Genomic DNA, 11,527 nt, shown 5'->3' with positions numbered 1-11,527 from the left:
GCATGGCACAGGACATGGAACAGGACACAGGGACAGGGGACATGATTTTGGAGCATGGTACCTGCCCCAGCCCGTGATGCATGAGTTCCTGTGCCCACATGTGCCCCACACGTCACCTGCCACCCCCCCTGCGGCACCACCATGTTCTCACCGGTGTCCCTCCTGCCTGCTGGGTACAGTTTGGTGGCCTCAGATGTGGCCTTCCCAGTGTGGGTCCTGCTCTGCCACAAGCCCTGGGGACATCATCCCTGCCCAGTGGCACCAGGTGTCTATCCATCGGCGATAACTGGGACAAGTCCCACACGGTGGCATCAGGTGGCACCTGTGCCACTGGCAGCAGAGATGTCTACAAGGGGGTAACTGAAGGGACAGAACAGGGTGCAGGTGCTCACAGTGTCCCTGTCATCCACAGGGGGTGGTGATCAGGGGTGTCAGGATGAGGTGGTCATAGAGGTGCCACCAGGGGTGTGGTGATACCAAGGCACACATGGCCATGGAAGTGCCGCCGCAGGTGCTGGAATGCCCGTGGAGATGCCACCACGAGCACGGCAGTGCCAGGGGACACATTAGTCTATGGTGTGGCAATGCTGGTGGGCATGGCAGTGACAGGCCAGGCGTGGGGCCAGGCTGGGGTGGCTCCGTGCCCACCCCATGGGTGGCCCTGCTGGTTGCAAGCCGTTTTGGTTGGTGTCTGTGCCAGTGCCTGGCCCGGTGCTACCGTTAATGCCAGCCCTGGCACAGGGACATGCACAGGTGTGGGAGTGACAAGGGGGACTGGGCACCCCGAGGGCTGTGCCAGGCCAGCACCTCCCACCCCATGCCTTTGTCCTCAAGAAGGTGGCACACGGACACCGAAAGGGGTTAGAAGAGTTGGGGACACAGTGGTCATCTGGGGACATGAAGGACCTCAGCCTATGGAGGTGATTTGGGACACTGGTGTGATTTGAGGACGCTGAGGTGCCCCAGTGCTATCCCCAGCACTGTTTCCCTGTCCCCACAGTACCTGGCTGTCCTCAACAAGACCCTGGGCCACTACCCCTATGCTGGCACTGCAGGTGTCACCAGAGATGGCACCAGGCACAGCACTTCTTCCGCACAGGGGACATTGACCCTGGTAATGACACCTTCGACATTGCCTCCAGCGTCATCACTGGTGGGGACACTTGGGGTTTGGGTTTTAGAGTTAGGGTTGGGATTTGAGATTTGGGATACTCTAAAGGCATTTGGGATGGTCCCAAGAGGTTTAGGAGTAGGGTTTTGGTTTGGGGTTTGGGGTTTGGGTTTGAGGTGCAAGGTTTGGGATGGTCCTGGAGTATATGTGATTCAGGATTTGGGAAGTCCCAGGGTTTCTGGGCTCTCAGCATTCCCTGACCCCAGTCCCAAGCCCACAGAGTGCCTGGGGGTGTACCCTGGAGACCCCCAGCTGCTGGTGCTGGATTGCACTGACAGCAATTTCACCCTCCAATTCCACAGGTAAATCCCACAAGTCCCACCCAGGGAAGTTTCCCATCCCTAAAATCCAAGTGTTGGATTTGCGACCCCTTTTTCCGAATTCCTGTGTGGGATTATGGGATGAAATTTTCCCTTTCCCAGGGTAATTTTTGGGGATTTTGTGGCCAAGTTTTCCCTTTCCTGATGTTTTCTGGGGGATTTTGGTGCAGAATTTTTCCTTTTCTAGAATGTTTTTTTTTTTTTTTGTTATTTTGGGAACTCCTGAGGTTTTTGGGGATTTCAGGTGGAATTTTCCATTAGCATTGGATTTTTTGAGATTTTGGGGTGGAAATTTTCCTTTTTTTTTTTTTAGGATTTTGGGGTGGAATTTTAATTTCTGGGGGATTTTTGGGGTCAAATTTTTCCTTTTCCAGGTTTTTTTTTGAACTTGGGGAACTCACAGGGTTTTTTGGGGATTTATGGGCAGATTTGTTCTCTTTTTTGGGGATTTTTTGCGGCGGAGTTTTCCCTTTTGCATTGGTTTCTTTGGGATTTTGAGGTGGATTTTTTCCTATTTTATTTTTTAGTGATTTTGAGGCCTCTTGTAGTGTTTTTTGTCCCCTCAGGCTGATCAGTGTCATCATGGAGTTCCAGCTCAAGGCCATCAACATCCAAACGCTACTAAAACAGAAAATCCCCGACTGCTACACCTTCAGTGATATTGTGAGTGTCCGCAAGTGTCCCAGTGTCCCCTGAGTGTCCTTCTGGTATCTTCTCATGTCCCTTTTGTGTGCCTTATGTCTCTCCTGGTGTCTCACTCATGTCCTTCTGTCCCACATCTATCCATCTGTCCCCTGGCTGTTCCCCAGTACCTCTGCGGACCCTGGGGAGCAGCCAGTGAGTGCTATGACAGTGATGGTGATGGTGACAGTGACAGTGCTAAGGACAGTGACAGTGACAATAACAGTGACAAATGGCAGTGGCACTGACAGTGATGGTGACAATGACAGTGAAATGCCAATGACAGTGCAACCCAGTGTCCCCACATCACGTTTGACAACTCTGTCCATAGCAGGTGAGTGCAGATCCACCTGGACACCCATCCAGGAGTGCCACCACCCCTTGCTGCCCAGCAAAAGGGACAGTGGGGTACAGTGGATGATGGGAGACAGGGGGACACAGTGACAGGGTAACAGGTGCCATGTCCCCCTCGTGCTCCGGACACCGGCAGGACTGGACGCATTTCTGTTGCGCCCCAACCACACTTCCCCATAAAACCTGCTCCCCTCACACCTTGGGGACACCCCTGACCCCCCCCCCCTTTGTCACCCTGGGGTGCCCCTCAGTCAGGGGGGTCTTGGTCATGCTGCAGGACCCTCTCTCTGTGCAATCCCCGAGGTGGCACCTGCGCTTTTTGTCACCGCCATCTGCCAATTTGTTACCAGCACCCCAAAGAAGGGGGCGGCCCACATGTTACAGGAGGAGGTGGTGAAAATATTTCTGGGGTCACTCCCAGCCATTTCCATCTCCCCACATCCCCCTGAAGATGCTGCTCCACCCTGCACCCCCTCCCCCCCGCCCCCACCACAGCATCCCCTGAGGGGACCTTGGGGACTGTCCCCATGTCCCCCCCCAGTCCCCATGGTACCTCCGCTGCTCCACCTGTGCTTGGCCCCCGTTCGTGTGGCGACCTCCCCATGTGAACGGGCAGGAGTTTCAGTCACATCCTCACCTCCTTCTCGTCTTCCTCCTGCTGAGGAGGTGATGTTGCTTCTGCTGGGGACTCGCCAGTGACACCAGAGGGACACCACAGGTCACCCCTCGAGGGGCCTGGGGTTGCAGTGGCTCCTGGAGTCGCCCCAGTGTGACAGCTGGGGGGCCTGAGATGCTGCAGTGACAATTTGGGGGGTGGGTGCTCGTTTTGGGGTCTCCAGGGTGAGTCTCAAAGTCTCCTCCCATCACCTCATCCCGTGCCTCAGTTTCCCCCTCACTCTGCAGGGAGCATCCAGAATTGATGTTCTGGAATTGGGTTTGTTTTGGGGGGTTTTGGGGTTGGGGCTACTGGGATGGGCTGGTGGGCCAGTTAGGTGATACACACCCAAGGTGTGTATCAAGGCTGGTGGTTATCTGGGCTCGGAGCTGCCTAGGCTGGGGGGCTGCAGGGCCAAGAGCTATCCAGACAAGTGTCAAGCTGGGATCCATGACTCAGGTGTCCATCAAGTGTCCACCAGTGTCCAATCTCTCCTGCCCCCATCCATCCCAGACTCCCTGGCCAGGGCTGCTTCTCACTGCAGAGTGGACAAGCCCCTGGTCAGTCCCAAGATGACCCCAAACCCCCTCCCACCAACCTCACCAGGCCACCCACCCTGAGCTCTGGTGCCATCGGCATCCCCTGGCAGCCGGTCCAGCTCTGAATCTCTTGGAAGAGGAAATCCACAGTCCCAGGCCGGGGACTCAAGGGTATCCAGGATGGTGAGCACTGAGTCCATGTGGCATAGGGGGACAGTTGGGGACACAGCTGGGGAGATGTCTGTGGGGAAGGGAGTTGGGGTGTAGGGGAGTGAGGGGCGCCTAAAAGGTGCGGAGGGGGTTGGAAGGGAGGGATGCACCCAAAAATGTGCCAAAGTGAAGGCGAGGGTGCATAAAATTGGGGTAAAGGATGGAAAGAATCCAAACAAGCACAGAAAAGACTCAAAATAGGGGGCACTGAACCCAAAAAAGGGGAAAAGGACTGAAAATGGAGGGGAGAAGGACCTAAAATCAGAGGACAAGGATGTCATGGGGTGTTACAGTGTTTTCCTACCTGTGCCAGGGTGAGTGCAGATGCTCCGTGCCAGAAGCAGCCATGGGGACATCCTGAGGGACATGGGCACACATTGAGGGACACAGGGACACTACAGGATGGGTCCCCTCAGACAGCCCAGGACCTCATGGTTTTTGGCCCCACTGGGGGCAGGGGACACATGGAAGGCGAGAGGAAGATATGGTAGAGAATTTGGACATACAGAGGGGAAAGGACATGATGCCACCAGGACAGATAGCAGGGGGACAATGTCACCAGGACACCCCTGGTGACATGTAGCATGGGGCCACATGACACTGTGGGTGGCACTGACCCTTGTGCTGTACCTTGGGCCATTGGGGTCCTCTGAGCGTGGAGTCCCTAGGACGCCCTGGTGACTGTCACTCACCTCCGGGCCACTTGTCAACAGCCGAACAAGTTCCACCTCCTGCCCTGCTGGGTGATGACATCTGGCTGGTGCACTGTGGTGGTGATAGTGGGGATGTGGTGGCAGTACCTGCATTGGACAGCACTTCGCAATGTCCCCATCCATGTTCCTCACATCCTCATCCATCTCCCCCCATGGCCCCACCCATGTCTTAGTTCCTTGTCGTTATTTTTAACCCCAGTTACAGGGCTTTCAAAGGAATGAACAGAAACCGTTTCAAGGCCAAAACAAAAGAATTTATGTGTCCCTGCTGGCAAAGCATCCACATGCTTGGCTGGGTGGGAAGAACCCTTTTTGAAGGGGTTTCCACCCCACCATCTCCAAAATTGTGGGGTTTGCCCCAGTATGTTCCCATTTGGCTGTGGAAGATGCCCATGAGCCAGAAAGGATTAAAATGATGGATTTCTATTGGAGAAGACCTCCAAGGCCATTCAGTGTTGCTTGATACCACCAGAAGATGCAAAGAGTGAGATTTTTCTCGGGTCAGAAGTCGACAAACGTGCTCTTCACAATGGATTTCTGATGTTGATCTGTGGATATGTCCAGGTGCCCATGGGGAGCCAGGAGGATGTGGAGCCACCCAGCCAGGTGTATTTCTAACATAGATCACGGGCACCATGGACCAGCAATGCTCTGCCCACTGGGGGCCACAGGAACATCCAGCACAGATCCTGCCACGGGGGATGGAGCTGGAGCAGCACATGAAGCTCTTCCTGCACTTGATTTGCAGGGCTTCCCTTAGTGGTGCCTTCATTGGTGTAGGGTAAAGTGAGAGCTTCTGGAACAGGACTTCACACATTTGGGACACTCGTAGGGCCTCGTCCTAGTATATATGCGCTGGTGGGTGACGACAGTGGAGTTTTGGTTGAAGCCATTCCCATTGTTGGGTCAGTGGAAGGGCCTCTCCTCTGAATCTGCTGATGCCTGAGGAGACTGGAGCTAGTCTTAAATGTCTTCCTGCATTCCTCACAATCGGCACGCCTCTGCTTTGTGTGGCTCATCTGGTGGGCAGTCAGGTCAGAGCTTGTCTTGAAGCCCTTCCCACACTCCCCACACTCATAGGGCTGTTCCCTCATGTGGATTCTCCAGTGTTGGATCAGGTAGGATCACTTGCTGAAGCTCTTCCCACATTCTGAGCACTTGTGGGGCTTCTCCCCATCATGAAGCTGCTCATGGACTCTCAGCTCTAAGCTCCAGCAGCATCTCTGGCCACCTCCCTGGCCCGGAGTGGGTCTTTCTGCTTTGGATCACCGTGATCTGCATTTGTAACCCCTCATGAGGGATCTCTGGGGCTTTTCCTCCTCCTTGGATTCCTGCACCATGGAGCTGGTTTAAAATGCCTTTTCCATAAGGTTCAGCTGTGGGGATTTGTCCTCCCTGGTCTCCATCCTCAGCTCCTTGTCTGGGGGAGGAAGGACAAGGAGAGGATGGGATTTGCCTCTGTTCCAGAGGGAGGGGGAAGGAGATCCCCCCAGCATGTCCCCGGCAGGACGGCGTCGGCAGCGGGGTTGTCCTGCAGCCGGGGGCCGTGCTGGGCTGGGAGATGGAGCAGGACAGAGGGGGAAGGGGGCAGGGACTTCCCCCTCACCTGCATAGGGCTTCTGGGCCATCTTCCTCACGGCCTCCTCCTCCATCTGACCATGATTTGGGAATGGGAAATCCTGGTTTTGGGGAAAAACAAGGGCTGAGCACATTGGTTTTGATGTTCCTGCGGGCCAAGGGTAGCTGGAGATGTCATCACCCCTTTCAACCTCAGAGAGCCTGGGGCTGCTCATCACCAACCTCTTGCACTCCTCCAGGCTGCCGGGGGTTCCCTGGCTCTGGGAATGCCCCTCTGCGCTCTCCCCTCTCCGGGGCTCCCGCATTCCCCCACGGCTCTCCTGGGGATCCCCAAACCCCATACTGGCCCTCTGCCCACCAGTACTGGGTGATCACCACGTGGGACCTGCCAAGATCCCTCCCGGGGCATTTCCGGCTGAGCTTCGGGGTCCTTCAAGATCCAAACGTACCCTGGCCCCTCAAAAAGAAAACCTTCCAGAGACGCCCCCGCTGGTTTTGGGGCGAGGTTCCCCTTCCTGCTCACCTGTGGGTTCCGGGGGGGCAGGGTGATGCTGCCAGAGTTGGGGGAACTGCAGCCTGAGCGGGCGGGCGGGGGAGCCGAGTGGTTCTGCTGCTGCTCTTTCTCTTGCAGCTCCTCTTCCTCATGTTCCTGACTTTCCCCTTCTTGTTCTTCCCGCTCCTCTTTCCTTCCTCCCCCTCCTCCGCTCCCAGCCCGGCCCAGGTCGGTGCCGACACTGAAAAGCAGCCGTGCTCTGCCCTGGGGGGTTCCAAAGTGGCCGTGCCCTGCACAGTGCTGGAACCAATACTGGGAGCACTCGAAGCGATCCTGAGAGAACCCGGAAGGAATTGGGAGCGCTTTCCGTGCTAGGACCGCTCTTACTGGGAGCACTGGGACGGAACTGGGAATAAACAGCGCCCGGACGCGGCTTCAGCCGGCGGTGGGCGGGGTCAGGACCGAAAGCGTGGTTATGCAAATCCAGGAGCGATCGCGCGCTGTGATTGGTGGGCGGAAGCAGCGCGGGGTTCTCCCTGGTCACGTGTGGGCCGCGGGGGGGCCGGAGCGATGGCGGCGGGGCGTGGTGAGAGGGAACAGGGAATGGGGACAGGGAATGGGAACGGGAACCAGGAACAGAAACAAGAATACAGGACTGGGACGGGGAATACAGGACACGAACTGGGAATGGAAATGTGGGAACAGGACAGGGAATACAGATACAGCAACTGGAGAGAGAATATGGGATAGGGATTAGAAAGATGGGACCGGGATTAGAAATAGGGCTGGGAATGGAAATACGGAAATGGGACAGGAAATATGGAAATGGAAATGCGGGACCAGCATGAGGACTGGGAATATGAGAACGGGAACAGGACAGGGAATATGGGACCGGGATTATGAGAATGACAACCAGACAGAGAATACGGGACAGGGAATGAGACCAAGAGTGGGATCCAGACTGGGATGGGAGCAGGGTGGGACCAGGAGCGAGGTAACATGAGAATGAGCAGGGGGCAAGGAGAATGACAGCGAGGAGAGGGGGATCCAGGACAGGAGAAACCCAAAACTGGTACAGGGGATATGTGGACAGTTCCTGGGCAGGGGATCCTTGATCAACTGCCCCAGAACCTCTGCCAGAGTTTCCCAAAGCAATTAGAACTGCTCAGCCTAGAATATCCAAGACCCTGAGCGACCCCCAAATCCCTCCCAGGAACCCTCAACCCTCTTGAACACAGCACCCCCCACATCCCCTGGAAGATCCCCCCCCATGTTGCCATCGTTGTCTTAGCTCAACATCTTCACCCTGGGTTTGGGTATTTTGAAAGAACAATGAGAAATGCAAAGAAAATTAAGGCAGGAGGATGTGGAGCCCTCAGCCAGGTGTCTCCCCCACATGCGTTGTAGAGGAGACAAATCCCTCTGCAGATATACAAGGGACTGCAAGGTCCCTTGTTCCCATGAGGCCTTGCAGTGTCACAGGGGTCTCCTTGGTGATGCAGTGTCACAATGGACCCTTGGTTCTGTGGGGACTCACAATGGCAGAATGGTCTCCTTGGTTCCACGAGGCCCTGCAGAGCCCCTTGATTCAACGTGGCCTCAAAGTGTCATCATGGTCTCCAGAATTCCATGAGGCCCTGCTGTGTCACAGTGGATCTTTGGTTCCATGGGGTCCGCACTGTTCCATGAATCCTTAGTTCCATGGGGCCCTGCAGTGTCACCATGGACTCCTTAATTCAATGGTGTCACACAGTGACACAATCACCCCTTAGCACAACAAGACCCCAGAGTGTCACAATGGTTCCTTGCTTCCATGAGGCCTTGTAGCGTCACAATGGACTCCTTGGTTCCATGGGGCCACAAAGTGTCACAGTGGCCCCTTGGTTCAGTGAGGCCTGTCATGGCATAAGATTTTAGCCTTTATATTTTTGAAATCCTGTTATGCATCAATGCATAACTCTAAACTCCATAGAAAGTATTAGTTAACTATCTTCACATTTTGGTCAGACAAAAAGATTCCTCTGAAACTCAAGGACACCCTACAGCCTCAGGTTCCAAATACAATAAACAAAAGTGAATTGGGAGGGGGGAGCAAACTGAGGGAATATGACTTCATTAGCGGAAGCTGTAATTGGAGGATTAACCCCTTATATGCAAACAGACCAAACTTATATCTGTCTGAAAAAGTCATGACCACCATCCACCTTGGGTGTAGCCTCTGGGAAGCTTTTCACTGTCCAAGGTGTATCTGTTGAAGGCCTTTAATAAGCACCGACTTTATTCCCTTAACCTTGTCTAGCCTGTGTTCTAGGTAGCCACTCCAAGACATCACCTGCAGTGCCACAATAGTCTCTGTGATTCGTTAAGGCCTGCAGTGTCAAAACAGACCATTGATTCCATGACACCCAAAGTGTCACAATGGCCCCTTGGTTCCACTGAGTCCAACAGTGTCACTAGGGTCCTGTTTGCTCCACAAGGCTCTGAAGTGCCACCATGGCCCTTTGGTTTCACAAGGCCTCAATGTGTAAAAATGGCCTCGATGGTTTCGTGAGGTCCTGCTCTGTCACAATGCACCTTTGTTTCCATGGTGCCCCATAGTGTTACAATGGTATCCTGGGTTCCACGGTGTCAGAATGAACCCTTCATCCTGTGCAGACCCACAGTGTTCACTGCCGTGCCCTTGATTCCATGAGGCCCTGCCAAGCTGTAACAGTCCCTTGTTCCAGTGGGTCCCAGAGTGTCAGAATAGTCTCCAATGTTCCATGAGGCCCCGCAATGTCACTGTGCTCCCCTTGGTTCCACAGGCTGCACAGTGTAGCAATGGACTCTTGGTTCCATGAGGTTCCTCAGTCACAATGCTCTTGGATCCCCAGTGTCAGTGTCAGTGTCAGTGTCAGCGTTAAGGAGAGAGAGTTCAAAGTGCACCTCATGATTTTTGGTTTTAATCAAGTGAATATTTTTTTAAATTTTTCAATTCAGAGAAGAGGTGACCGAAGCATTCCCCAGGTGATCTTGATGATGAATGTCACCTTAGAAGGTCTGGGCACAGAGAAGAATGATCCCTTTCAGGGTTGACCCTATTTGGACAACCTGCTTCTCACCTCCAACCTCACCATGTCAGACATTGCCCACCTGGGACTGACATCCTAAAACATAAAAAAAATCCCTGCATGTTTATTATTATAATTATATATTAATAAAATAATAAAATTACAAAGATGTTTTTCTTTTAATAATAAAAATAATATTTTTATTACCTAATTTTTCATTTATGTGTTAAAAAATCGATACGGTTTTAGCAATCATAAAAATTCTTGGTGATTGGTTCTAAGTAACACAATTCCCTTCATTAATTAATTGAAAACTACTGGCTATTGCTTTCTCCTTCTGTATGATAAGTAGACTTTTTTCAGTCCTTCTCTAATCCTTGTTATCATTTTCTCAGACAGGGTAAAAGGGGCCACTCTGGAGTCAAGGGAGACATTTCTGGGGTACATTTGGGGCAGTCTTGGGTCTACACAGGGAATTTAGAACTTGAGGGTATGTAGGACACTTCAATGGGCCGGGTGGGCACTGGGCAGGGCACTGAGGGATTCTGACGGACACCTCGGAGGCTGGGAGAGCTCTTGGGGGTCCAGGGCGAAAACTTGGAGGTCAGGGAGGGGAATGTGGAGCGCTTCGGGGTCCGGGCGGGCACCTGGGGGGCTAGAACGGGGCTCTCTGGGGCGCGGGGGATGATGGGAATTGTAGGCACGGGCATAATACGATTGAATACAGCCGCGGAGCATCACAGGAGGGCGCATCCGCATTGTCTCTTTGTGGGTCGCGGTGCCTGATGGGAGATGTAGTCACGGCTGGAATAGCACTCTAACGGGACTGCGGAGCATGATGGGAGCTGTAGTCCCGGAAGTGGCTCGGACGAAGCATTTGGGGTCCGGGAAAGCACCTGGGGGACACTTTTGAGTCCGAGCCGTGACTTGAGGTCCCCAGGGCAGAACGCATGTGGTTCTGGAGCACTTGGGGGAAGCTTGGGGGGCTCTAACCAGGCTTTTTGGGCACCGAACTTTGCAGGTGTTTTTGGTGCCGAACTGTATTATGAGGGGCTGTGAGGCTGTGGCGGATGAGACACTGTTCCCTGTGTCCCCAGTTGGTCCCACTATACCTCGTATCACTCACAGTATCCTCAGTTTGCTACATTATTGCCCAGTATCATTCCCAGTATGTCCCAGTATGTCCCAGTGGGTCTCTGTGTACCCTCACAGTCCAACCCACCTGTACTGGATCAAAAGCAAAACCAGTGAGACTTCAAGTCAGTAATACAATTTTTAATAGGGAAGAGAAAAAGGAAAAACAAAATACATGCAATTAAAAAAAAAATACAACCACTAACAGAGTCAGAATACAACCTGATACCCTGTCAGTCAGGGTGCTGGTGCAGTTTTCCTCCAAAGGGTCTGTTAGCATATACATATACATTTAATAGTTAGTGGTAGTAATGCTAAGGCTGCAGTTTGTAGCTAGTGCAAGGTAGGCCCTGGGAACTAAGCCAGGGAATGTGCTGAGCTACAGAATAATGAGTTAAGGGCCAGTGGGGCGAAGAAGGACCAACTGGTTATTTATAGGAACAGTAGGGAATTTACTGATGAAGTACAATAAACAGGTGTGGGATTAATCTATAGTTCTAGTTTAGACAAGCATGTAGGATTTATAACCGTTAGAAAGGTATCTTATTGTCTTAACTTAGGCAGGCGTGCAAGAGTTATAACCTTTAGAAATGTTATCTCGAAAATGACTGCTGCCTTTGATGTGAAGT

At 53.2% G+C, this 11,527-nt stretch overlaps 2 long non-coding RNA genes across 2 annotated transcripts; one reads left to right on the top strand and one right to left on the bottom strand.

Moving 5' to 3' along the window:
• The first annotated feature begins 315 nt into the window (after positions 1-315).
• Positions 316-9,876, top strand: LOC134057652 (uncharacterized). Its single transcript, XR_009934360.1, has 3 exons — positions 316-2,154; positions 3,788-3,903; positions 9,694-9,876. It is a non-coding gene; the product is annotated as an uncharacterized LOC134057652 (long non-coding RNA).
• LOC134057653 (uncharacterized) lies at positions 4,435-7,135 on the bottom strand. Its single transcript, XR_009934361.1, has 3 exons — positions 6,745-7,135; positions 6,250-6,322; positions 4,435-6,063 (listed from the first exon to the last, which is right to left on the bottom strand). It is a non-coding gene; the product is annotated as an uncharacterized LOC134057653 (long non-coding RNA).
• Positions 9,877-11,527: the final 1,651 nt, after the last annotated feature.

This window comes from Cinclus cinclus, unplaced genomic scaffold (genome assembly GCF_963662255.1).
Source record: "Cinclus cinclus unplaced genomic scaffold, bCinCin1.1 SCAFFOLD_224, whole genome shotgun sequence".
NCBI lineage: Eukaryota > Metazoa > Chordata > Aves > Passeriformes > Cinclidae > Cinclus > Cinclus cinclus.
This window is presented reverse-complemented; position numbering and strand designations above follow the sequence as displayed.